Source organism: Solanum lycopersicum, chromosome 10 (assembly GCF_036512215.1).
Source record: "Solanum lycopersicum chromosome 10, SLM_r2.1".
NCBI classification, from domain to species: domain Eukaryota; kingdom Viridiplantae; phylum Streptophyta; class Magnoliopsida; order Solanales; family Solanaceae; genus Solanum; species Solanum lycopersicum.
The window spans coordinates 54862293-54875192 of NC_090809.1; the positions used below are offsets into that span (position 1 = coordinate 54862293).

The 12900-nt window shown below is 33.3% G+C and overlaps 1 pseudogene; it reads left to right on the forward strand.

The window, feature by feature from the left end:
• Positions 1 to 7894: 7894 nt before the first annotated feature.
• LOC101244428 (probable disease resistance protein At4g27220) lies at positions 7895 to 12518 on the forward strand (annotated as a pseudogene).
• The last annotated feature ends 382 nt before the right edge of the window (positions 12519 to 12900 follow it).

A 12900-nucleotide genomic window follows, 5' to 3' on the forward strand; every position in this document is an offset into this window, starting at 1 on the left:
GGTATGATCGATTGTCTACTTTCCTTCTCACACATGGATATACAAGAGGAAAAATTGATAATATACTGTTTCTTCGAAAACAAGGTAAAGATCTGTTCATAGTCCAAGTATATGTAGATGATATCATATTTGGAGGAGCCAATGACTCACTAGGAGTAGAATTTGCTCAACTAATGAATAGTGAGTTTGAGATGAGTATGATGGGAGAGTTAAACTTCTTTTTGGGACTCCAAATTAAGCAAACTCCAGTTGGAACATCAATTCATCAACAAAAGTACATCAAGGAATTACTGAAGAAGTATGATATGAATAAAGCTAAGTCAAATGACACACCTATTGGGACAACAACAAAACTTGATAAAGATAAACCAGGTTCACCAGTCAATGACACTAGATATAGAGGTATGATTGGAACACTCCTATACCTCACTGCCAGTAGACCTGATATAGTGTTTAGTGTTGGTCTATGTGCAAGGTTTCAGTCTTGTCCCAAGGAATCACATCTAAAAGCTGTCAAAAGAATCTTGAGATATTTAAAAGGCACAATGAACCTGGTTCTCTGGTATCCAACTGGTGACTCTTTTGATCTAAAGGGATTTGCTGACACAGATTATGCAGGATATATGGTTGATAGAAAAAGTACCTCTGGGATGGCACACTTTTTAGGATCATGTTTAATATCTTGGGAGACTAGAAAACAAAATTCAGTGGCTCTATCTACTGCAGAGGCTGAGTATGTTGCAGCTGCTTCATGTTGTGCGCAACTTCTTTGGATAAAACAGCAGCTTAAAGACTTTGGTATAGAAACAGGTTGTACTCCTATTCTATGTGATAATACAAGTGCTATGAACATGGCCAAAAACCCAGTTCAACACAAACTCACCACTCACATAGATGTTAGACATCACTTTCTTCGTGATAATGTTGAAAAAGGAAACATAGTAATGGAGTTCTGCAAAACTGAGGATCAAGTTGCTGATATTTTCACCAAGGCACACGTCTCCTCGATGTCAATCCCCCATAATTACTCAAACCCCTCGAATACAACATCAAAACCGTTCCCAATAAAGCACTCTCTCTAAAAAAACAACCAACTTTTTCTCATATTCATTCTTCAAAAAAAAGAAAAAGAAATTTCCTCCATCACCATGGTTAATCCACACGTTGCTTACTAAGATGACGAAAACTCGTCTGACAGTGCATTTTCTCAGGGGGGAAGAGAACCCAGTTGTTGATGTTGTGCCTAATCGAGGGGAAGAAAGCCAACTTCCATCCAAACCATCTACATCTTCACCCAAATCAGATCCGTCTACATCTCCACCATCACCAGTTAAAGAAGCATCTCCACCTGTAATTACAAAGTCTCCACCACCACCACCATAGAATCTCCACCACCACCAGTCCAAGAAACCCCATTATCACCAAACCCAAAAACCCCCACAACCACTGTCCCAAATAACCCCCCTTCTTCCTCATCTCACAAAACTACTCCTCAAAATCCACCACCATCTCCACATTCTCCAATCAATTATGACATTGTTCTGAGTACCCTTCACCCTAAAAAACCAGGACGACCAAGACAGCACATTGCAGTTAAACAGGTTCGTCCACACAAGCCAGTGACTCGGAGTGCGAATGTGGCCAAACCAACTGATGATGCAATATCTAGTGTGAAGCATCGTCGTCTGGGTAAGTCTCCTGCTCACTCATCTGTTTCTCCAATGAATCTTGATTCTGAAACTGATGATGTCTCTGAGGGTAAACATTCTGCAACCCCTCAATCAAAATCAAAATCTGCAAAAAGAAATGTAGATAAATTTCCCAATGTGAGTAAGAAAAAGTATTTCCAAACCAAGACAGTGTTAGGGGTAGAACTTTTCACCCTGATATACTTTCAATGGATATAGTCAAGCAGGTTTGTGAACTACTAAGGTTTCAGGGGTGGGAGGAATTATTCCTTGAACCTAATTTGATTTATGAACAAGAAGTGGTAGACTTCTATACAAACTTGGTAATCCTGGAAGGAGATGTGGTATCATCTAGTGTGAAGGGGGTTGACATTGTCTTTGATGCAACTAAACTTGAGGAAATCTTGCATATACCATCTGTGGGGATTAATGAGTATAATTGGGGTTTTGATGAATATTCTAGCTTGCCAGCCAAATTCTCTCAAGGTAGAGTCAATTTTAGGGCACAAACTATTTTAAAGGGCATTATGAGATCTTTGCAAAAGCTTCTTTTCGCGATAGTTCATAAGGTGATACTGCCTAGAGGTCACCAACGTCACATTGCCTCCATAAGAGACATGGGACTTATGAATACTCTTGAGTGCAAAGAACGCATTCACTGGCCCACACTGATTATCAAACATCTTGCTAGAATTGTTGATCCTAAAATAGGTTCTCATCAGTTAGCTTTTGGAAATCTGTTAACTAGAGTGTTTGATGCATTTGAAGTACCATTAGGAGAAGGCAGAATTTTAACTCGTACAGATATGCTCACTCAAACAATCCTTGCTGATTGTGGCATTCCCATGGAGTCCGAGCACGTTGCAAATGCTTCTCCACGTACATCTGGTCCTGTTGCTCAGTTACGTAGAGAACTTAAAGTAGCTGAAGAAAAGTATGCCACTCTTGAGTCAGTAAACCAGAAGTTACGTGTTGAACTTGACACTTCAAATGCTGAAATTCACAGGTTGAAGGATCAGTTGGTGCAGCAGCAACTTGCTAACAATGCAAGAGTTGACAGAGTTCTGGATATGCTGGCTTCTGCTTCAACCAAGCCTGGTCTACCTTCACATTGAAAAAACATCTTGTTTGAACCTGGTTCTCTTAGTTGTTTAAACTCTGTGTTGTTACTCTTTGTTTTGTTGCCAGAACATTTTATTATGCTCAACAGGCTGGGCTTAAATTGTTTCTATGGATGTTGATTGGGTTTTTTTAGCTGCAGTTGGATTCTTTTTGATTTGTCAAAAGGGGGAAGAGTATTTGCCCATGCATCTCACAGATAGATTTATTTGTCTTCATCAAAAAGGGGGAATATGATAGAATATGATAGAATCAATAATTCATGTTTTGATGATAGACAAGAAGTGCAAATAATCAGTAGCAAATGTATGCAACAAAAGAAGCCAAGCTCGAGTCCAAGATCGAGTAAAATGGGTCAGCCAAGTAATCAAGAAAATAGAGTTATTTGTCAAAGCCAAAAATAATATATTAAAGGTATAAGTTGAACAAATAAGGAAAACCTTAAATATGTTATTAAGGAAGGAAGTTGTATATAATAAGGATTGTACTTTAAAAGGGAATCCTTGTTTAACAATAACTTCCTTACCTTATCTGATAAGGATTAAAGGAAAAAGAAACTCTATAAGAAGAGGACGACGCTGATGAAGAATTCCACGACTTCACATAGAGAGAAAAGTGAGAATTACTCATCAACCTGAAGTCTTCAAGATCGATAGGTTTGCTACGTTTAAAACGTTCTTGAGTGAGAAGGTTTTTAACGTGTAGAACTATCTTCTTGTTTTGTTCTTGATTGTAATTTATAGTTTATTTTATAAAGGGTGAGTTTGGCTCTTTGTAGGGTTGAGTTTCTGTGAGGATTGTAACTAAAGTTGGGTTTGGCCTTTTGGAGAGATCTATTGTAGTCAATCGAGAAAGGTAGTAGAGATAAGACCTTTTGATTATTGAGATGTAATCACAAATTCTTATAGTTGAATTAATAAAACGAGGTTTTTCCTTCCTTGAGTGAGGAAGGTTTTTAATTTAATAAGTGTTTATGTCTTTAATTAAAAGCAACTTACAAGAACCTGGTTCTTGTTCTGGGGTAAGGTTTCTTCAAAACATTTAAATACATTATAAAAAGCTTCAAATGAGAATAAAATATCTAAAAGTATTTGCATACCTCCATAGCTATTCCCCTCAAGTTCTCAGAATTTATTGGAACAACTTTGCCTACTCGCACTCGGAAGTCATCAAGTCGATACTGAAACCCCTATATCATACAAATATTTTAATGAGTATTTATGAAGATAAGATTTTGATGGTGTTATATAAGAATATCATCCTCAATACGAACAATAATTTGCAGATCTCAATATAATACAAACCTCACAAATAATTGCAAACTTTATTCTGTAAGATTGTAAGTTCTCCATTATCGTTTATATTGATGATTTTGGTTCCACAATCAATCTTTGCCTACTAAGTGTCATGTAAAACTTGTCGGGTTATTCTTGAAGTGAATCCCCCAAAAAATTTTGGGGAAATTCCGATGCATTTGCTTGTTCTAGTAAACGAAAAAAAAACCCATCAACAATCAAATATCATATATGGCTACAAAAGTACTCTTAAAGATGATAGGACGTTTAAGTTAAAAATGCTAGATATATAGATTATCTTACATTTAGATCTATTCTTGATCCAAAAATTTTCAATACTTCTTCATTTTTAATACATTATCTTTTAAAGGAGAAAAACTTCCCAAGTTAAATCTTTATAATTCATCAAAAGGAGAAAAAAAAGGAAGCTCATCTCTTTATATTGCGTTTACAGACATGATTTATTAAGTAATGATGAAATACCTTTGAGCATGGGCTTATAGAAGCAAAAGGTATTTTTCCATTCTCCTTCTTTAACACCATTAATGCTCTCAACACATTTAGATACTTCTATCAATATTTGATTATTGATTGTTGCACCTGCATTTGGCTGCCAACACAAGACCCTAACAACAAACAAAGTAACAAATTGTACACTTATACATACACATCAAAATAATTCAAAAATGTCATGTTTCTAGTGAATTCAAAATCATTACCATTTGATTGACATTTTGTCGATTGCAAGTACAATTTTCTTTTTCCTCTTAACGAAAAAATTTTTCAAAAAGAAGAAAAAGCTCTTGCTAATTCTAGGAAAGTTAAGAAAATGAATCTTAAAATCTTTATGTTATAGTTTGAAATTATCTGAAAGCATAAAGTTGTAATTATAGTGGACAAGTACCTTGAACAAAAATAAAAGTCATATTTGACTTTTGTTAATAAAATTTCAATAAAGTTACCTTGTATGGTCAAACATGATAGATAATCAAAATAGTATTTTTTTTTCCTTTAATATATTGTTGAATAAACAGTTTTTCCTAATTAGCATCGAAGATTGAAAGAGAAAATAATAAATATTCATTCTAAAATGTAGGTCAAGATTATATTTGTCTGAATGTATCTAGTCAATATTAATGTATTTATTTCTCTTAATTACTATGCCTTTTCTATAATAAAAAAATTTATGCTTTAAAGGATGAAAAAATCGTCAAATATTTCATGAATGAATATGAATTATTTTTATTAAATAAAGTTTGTACAATATTTGTTTCATTTTATATGATTTAATATTTCTTTTGTATTTTTTAAGTAATTCAAATAGTGTTCTCATTCCTTGTAGAGTCAATAGTTTTTCTTAATCTATATTTGTCCTTAAATGTATTTCTTAATAAAAATTCCCTAGAATGGTACTATCTAGTTTACATATTTATTTTTATTAATTAATAAGCCAATTAAAAAAAAGATGTTTTGAAGGATTAAACAAATCAAAACACTCATACACCGAATATGAATTGTCTATAGTAAAATATATTATATACTATATTTACTTCATCTTATATAATACAATCCAATATTGGGAGTCAAATAATTTTTTTCGAAAGTACTTATCTACCTTGCATGCTTTTAATTACAAATTTCTGACATAAGTTAAAAATGAATTTAATCTATTTTCCACATCACCTATCACATTCGGAATATTACATTATTTTATGGTAATTAAAAGAATTTATTTGTGTAATTATCCTTTTATAAGTTTTATTTTAATTCTGACCTGTGAAAGATCGATCGGGCAGGATGAAGTGCAGATCAACTAATGTACGATCATTCAACTTCAAAATCATACAAAGTGACCTTTTGGATTAGAATAATTAAAATTAATAATATGTAAATTTAAGTGTAAAAATTAATTTTTACATAAACTGTTAAAATTATGAATAGAGGTAATGAAATCAATAATAAAAAACTTATGTGTTTGTCAAAAAATATTGTTAAGTCGTCCTACTATTAAAATGATTGAAAGACCCCAATAATGCAAAAAAGTTATACATTAAAACTAATTCTCTATACAAAAGAACAAATGACATATACCAATTAAAGAAATTTGGTGAAGAGATTAGATGTATTGTACTGTAATACCAATGACAATAAATTGTTGAGCCTTTTTTGTATGTGGAAAAATGTAGTAGACCTCAATTTCATGTTCGATAGGATTTTAGATGTTTTATGTTCTTTTTTTGGACTTACATATTGATGAATGTTGTTTTATTATAAAGAACTTATTGGAAAGTGATGAACTACAAAGAGAATTCATCTTTTGTTATATTGAAAATGTGTCATTGTTGCATTTGTTGTTAAAGGTAGATCAGAGGAAAGGGCGTGCCTATGACTAGAACTGATTTCAATCAAAATTTTAAGTAGTGGTGTCAAAATAAAGCTCAAGCACTTCAATCCACCGAATTCATTCATGTTTGGATGGATCAAAATTTATCCATCTATTAGCTCAATTTTATTTCACCAACTCATTTCAGTTCATAAAAAATTGAATTTATATGTGGCTCAAATTAATTCAAGAGTAATCTTATTAAAATATTTTTAAAATGACATTTCTTTATTTAATATGTTATATATAGTCATAATAAAGAAAAGTAATAATTTTGTTAAGAACTAAAAACATAAAAGAACAAATGAAGGAATTAAGTATTGGTGATAATTGAGCCCGGGACGAGTTATTATCATCTGCATTTTATCTTATTTTAGTCGATCTATTTGAACTCAAATAGCCTTTGAATATTCAATAATTCACATATTTATAAACTCGTCTTAATTACATTCGGAAGCTAGGGAAGTAACAAGTACTTGTTTCCAGCTCACGTGAACCCAATAGGTTTTGTGTTATGAACAAGCTCCAGCCCAGTGTTACACTACCAATTATTTATTGGGCGGAGAAGAAGCAATAGAACTGGAATGTAGCTAAAAAAAGGTTAATTTGGGACCCAAGCCCAATTAACAACAGGTTAAAAAGGACTACAACTTAGAAATTGTATTCACCTTTGATTAAGAACCTAAATTGGGTGCTTTACTAATTGTATATTGTTGAATATGATATTTTAAGATTGTAAAATTATTTCTATATTACAATTATTGAGATTAAATCTAGTTGAAATCAATAACATATCCAGTGTAGTCCACACGTTGAATCTAATGAGGGTATAGAATACACAAACTTTATTTCTACCTCAGAGTTAGCGATATATTAATATTGTTATCCATAAAAATAATATTAACTAAGAAAGGGTAAAAACAGAGGAAGGAAAATACAGAAAAGTGAGAATTGGAGATGTTTAGACCATGAAATGTTTTCACTTTTTTTTTGGGAATTCAACTCCGAAAAACACGTTTGACCATGAAACTCACACAAAAATTTAACTTCAAGTAAAATTTCAAAATATCTTAGAATATGAAAATAGTAAAAAGTAGTTCTCACTTCAATAGTAGAGGACAAGGGCTTCAACATGACTCACTTGATCAATTGCAGAGAAAATTCCAAAAGCAAACATATACTTTTACTTTTTATCTACATTTCATTGTCTGCCATATGGAATCAGATTTTTTGAAATGTTATCTAATCAAACATTCCTACTTTAATAATGACCCCACTTCTTTTTTAGTTTTCATTGTCATAATACAAATTCTTCATTATTGTTCGGTTTGTTAAGCTTTCCTTTAACAGAAAAGTAGTATCTCTCTCTCTATATTTAGCAGAGTTCAGAATTAATTAATTAATCAGATATGGAATTTTTATCTATTGTTGTGGAAAAGGTAACAGACTGCTTGATGCATCCAATTGTGCGAGGGATTGGGTATTTATTTTTCTACAAGAGCAACATCACATGTATGCATAAAGAATGTGAGAAGCTGAAGAATATCAAAAGTAAGGTCCAGGAAAGAGCGGAAGTTGCCCGGAGAAACTTACAACACATTTCACACAATGGCGAAGCTTGGTTAACTAGTTTTGATACCACTACTGAACATGTGGAAACTGTAAGGCAAGGTATAACTGAGGTTGAAAGGGGTTGCTTTTATGGTGGGTGTCCAAACTTAAAGTCACAATACTCGCTGAGTAGGAGAGCTAACAAAATTACACTGGAGTTGATTCAACTTCAAAGTGAAGGCACTAATCAAAATGCTTTCTCCTTTGATCGTCCAGTTCAAAGTCATGAGGCTATACCTCGTAATAGTAGTGAGGTGTTTGCCTCTAGAAACTTCCTAGAGGATGAGTTCATGGCAGCTTTGAAAGATGACGGGGTCACTATGATTGGTATATGTTGTATGGGTGGTGTTGGTAAAACAACATTGGCTAACAAAATCAGACAGAAGGCGAAGCAAGAAAGGATGTTCAATGATGTTGTTATGGTAATTGTCAGTCAACAATCAGACCCTAAAAGAATTCAGGATGAGATCGCTAGAGGAGTCAGACTGACATTAGAAGGGGATGATATGTTGAGTCGTAGAGACCGGCTGTGTACAAGGTTAGTGGATCTGAACAGTCACATTCTTATAATCTTGGATGATGTATGGAAGGCTCTTGATCTAAAGAGACTTGGAATTCCAAGTGGAAGCAACCACCAACATCAATGCAAAGTGATATTCACAACGCGTTTCTAATATGTTTGTCAAGCAATGGGAGCTCAGAAGATCATGGAAATTAGGATGTTCTATGAAGAGGAAGCTTGGATCCTTTTCAAGAAGAAAGTCGGTATTTTTGTCGACAATCTTTCTCTACTTGACATTGCAAAAGAGGTTGACAAAGAATGCAAGGGGCTGCCGCTAGTAATTATTACAGTTGCAGGAGCACTAAAAAATCTTAAAACCAAGCCTTCGTGGGTTTGTGCCCTTGAACAATTAAAAAGTGTAGAAACAAGAATTATTCCTGAAGTGACCAAAGAGTTGTATAAACCTCTAAGTCTAAGCTATGATTTATTGGAATGTAATGAAGCCAAGAACCTCTTTTTCCTTTGTTCCTTGTTTGAGGAAGATAGTTATGTCTTTCCTGAAGAATTACTAAGATATGGAAGGGGCTTTGCATCTTTTCAGAAATCAGAAAGTTAGAACATGCAAGAAATACTGTGTGTCTTCTGTTGGAAACATTGAAAGATTGTTTCTTGTTAGCCAAAGGTTCAGACAAAAACTATGTGAAAATGCATGATGTTGTCCGTGATGTGGCTATAAGTATCGTGTCTGAGGGAGAGCATAACTTTATGGTAAGTCACCATGTTAACTCAGATGAGTTCCCAAGAAGAACTTTTTATGAGCACTTCACTCACATGTCAATAGTTACAAATAAATTTGATGAGCATCCTAGATCAATATTTTGCCCAAACTGATGTTTTTAATGTTGAAACTCCGAGTTGATGAATATTCGTTCAAGTTACAGGATGATTTTTTCGATGGAATGGATAAACTCAACGTCTTCAGCCTGAGTGTATACAGGCAGTACCACGTTCTTCCTTTGCCGAAATCCATTCGGAGGTTGTCAAGTTTGACGACGTTGTGTCTGAGTAATCTAGTGTTGGGTGACATATCCATTATCGGGAATATTGTCAATTAAGAAATTCTCAGCATAAGAGTTCTCGGTTAGAGGAGGTGCAAGTGGAGATTTAAAATTAACCAATCTAATTATGTTGGAGTTGCGGAATGGGTGCAAAACAATTGAAAGGATTTCAACAGGTGCCTTATCAAGGCTAGTTCAGTTGGAGGAACTATATATGGTCGTAGTAGAATATTGTAGTTACTCCACCTTGAGTGAACTGAAATCCTTATCGAGATTGACCGCACTAACATTAAGTAAATGTGTCGAAGATGTTATCTATAGTAACTTGAGCCTTTCCTCCAAGTGGACACGGTACAATCTTACAGTGAGTGACATGTGGACTTCAATCATGGATGATTACGACAGGAATATTACTTTAGAGGTCATGGAGACCAGGTCATTGGGTAATTGGATCAGCCACCTGTTGAAGGAGAGCGAATTGATACATTTAACCAGAAAGAGCTCTTATAATGTGCTGACTGAGTTGCAACAAAATAAACTTCAGAATGTGAAATGTCTCCACCTCGCTAGAAGTTATTTAGTGATACATTTATTGAAGAGATCTGGGAGGAGACATGAAATAATCGAGTTCCCCAATTTATATGAGTTGAAGCTTCAATATATAAAATGCATGAATCACTTTTGCAGTGACAATGTTGAGGCAATTAAGTTCCCTCAGTTACGCAAAATGATCTTCGATGAGTTACCTAAGTTCCAAAATTTCTGGCCTACAACCAACAACTCTATCACTATCTCAAATCCTCTTTTTCATGAAAAGGTTTGCTTCTTATCGTGACACTAGCTTACTTTTTCAATTGTGATTCACAGGGCTAATTTTAGTTTTTAAATATATCTCTATTTGTTTATCAATATTTGAATTTCTTTATCTTATTTCATATTTGTAGTGCGAAAATAAATAGATATGGAAAAGGAAGAAATAAGTAAGAACAAATTAAAGACTTTTTTTAAATGACCCTGTTAAGTTTACTTTGGGGTCATATGAGTTGAGCTCAAATAGGCTATAAAAATCGAGTTTGGTTATGACCCACCCCAATAAAACATATTTAATCTCAATAACTTTCAACATATTGTTATTTAACTTTTATAACCTTAATTTTAAATGTATTAAGGCTCGAATAAATTGATTTTGAACTCAATTCAAATTATCTTGAGTTGAATCCATAAAATTATGGATGGATTAGACTGGTTACCTAGCTCCAAGTTTGATACATGAACATTTGCAGGTTTCTTGTCTCAACCTGAAAGAGCTAGACATTTATAGTTCTAACATAAGTTCTCTATGCTCTCACCAACTTCCAATTGCCTACTTCAGCAAACTTGAAATATTGGAAGTAAAGAATTGTAGAAAATTGAGAAACTTAATATCTCCATCAGTGACCCGAGTTGCTTGGAATTTACGAATACAATTGATAGAAAATTGCATGTCAATGGAAAAAGTGATCACACAAGAGGAACAACAAGGAGAAGAAATCATGAATGATGAGCTCTTATTTCCCTTGTTGGAAGAGCTGCAGCTTGAAGGACTGCCTAAGCTGGGCATTTCTTTTTAACAAACTGTGCTCTTGAATTTCCTTATCTCAGAGATGTGAAGATTGATGACTGCCCTGTAATAAAGACGTTATCTGTGAGTACAGTAAGTCTTGCATGGGTGAACTACGATGACAGGGTGGAATTAGATGATTTGAATGAATGTATACAACAAAGATTCAATTCTAAGGTTTGTCTTGCTACACTAATTGTGTAACTAATTATACCTAGTGCTCTCTTTATATATATACTTTATATTAATAGTAATATTCAGATACTTATTTATGTTTGTCAATTGAACCAACTTCCTTGTACAGTATTTTCAATTGGAAATCTTATTATTCTCTGCTCCCAGGAACAAACTGCTAGTAAAGGCACTAATGAAAGTGACGAATCTGAAGCTAATGATGGCGACAAATTTGAAGCAGCTGATGACTCGGAAGGGAGATGCATGTGTTTGTGAAATCGAATTAAGAGTCATTTAACAATGAAAACATATTCACTAATTTGAAATTCAATAAAAGCATCAAGTATTGTACAGTTTTGAAGGTGTATCAGATGCATATATTTCCCAATTAACGATCATTTGTTGTTGTAACATTTTTTTACAGTTTTTGATTGTCAATGTATATGATGTATTATATATATTCATATAATTCAAGTGTCGTATACACATATGCAATTGGTATATGTGAATGAATGCATATGATGTATAATACATTCATATAATTCAAGTGTCTTATACATATATTTAATTGGTATACATGAATGAAATTATGTACAATATATTGTTAGTTACTCATGTATCTTATGCATTTCACGACGGGTTTGATATGTTGTCATTATAAAATCATGATGTATTTACTGAATTTACAGATTATCTTCAATGTATCATTCACTCTTCATTACATCATATGTTTGAGATTGGACAGATACAATTTTATATTTTATTTTTTGTATAAACAAGACATGAATTATGTTATCAAAAAAATATCAGCACATCCATTGAGGTTCGGAGCAACGTTCAATTTTGATTTTGTGAATGAAATCAAAAAGTCCATAAAGGATGAAGGCTTTGAAATGTTCAAGAATACAATTTGTGGACCATATTTGAACATTTCAAAATGTAATTTTCAGCGTCAGAGTGCTAAGTTTGTGTTGTTGGAGGTGCAACAGGAAAAGAGAGATGTATTGTATGTTCGTCATGCTAATGGTAATGCATTACAGATTGGTATAAAGGAATTTGCCATTGTAACTGGTCTTAAATGCAAATAAAATGTTAAGGATTTTTCAAATTCGAAATCCACTCCGAGCCGATTATTAAAAAAATATTTTTGTGATTCGACTGAAGGTTTAACAAAAAGTCGCTTGATACAATGTTTTGCAATAGGGAGTTGGGAGTCAACCAAAACAAATAAATGAATCTCTTATTTGGTATGCCTTATACACTCAACGTATAAATTTACGAATGTGCATCTAGTCTAAATCCAGAGTTTGCTGTTAAAGTAGCAAATGGTTTCCCAAGATTTGTAATTGGATGGTCGGATTGTAAATTTTGTTGTGAATAATATTTTTTGTATTATACATAATATTGCCATAACATTCAACCATTTAAATGTAGAATGCATGTTCAAACATTGTACCAACACCAGATGAA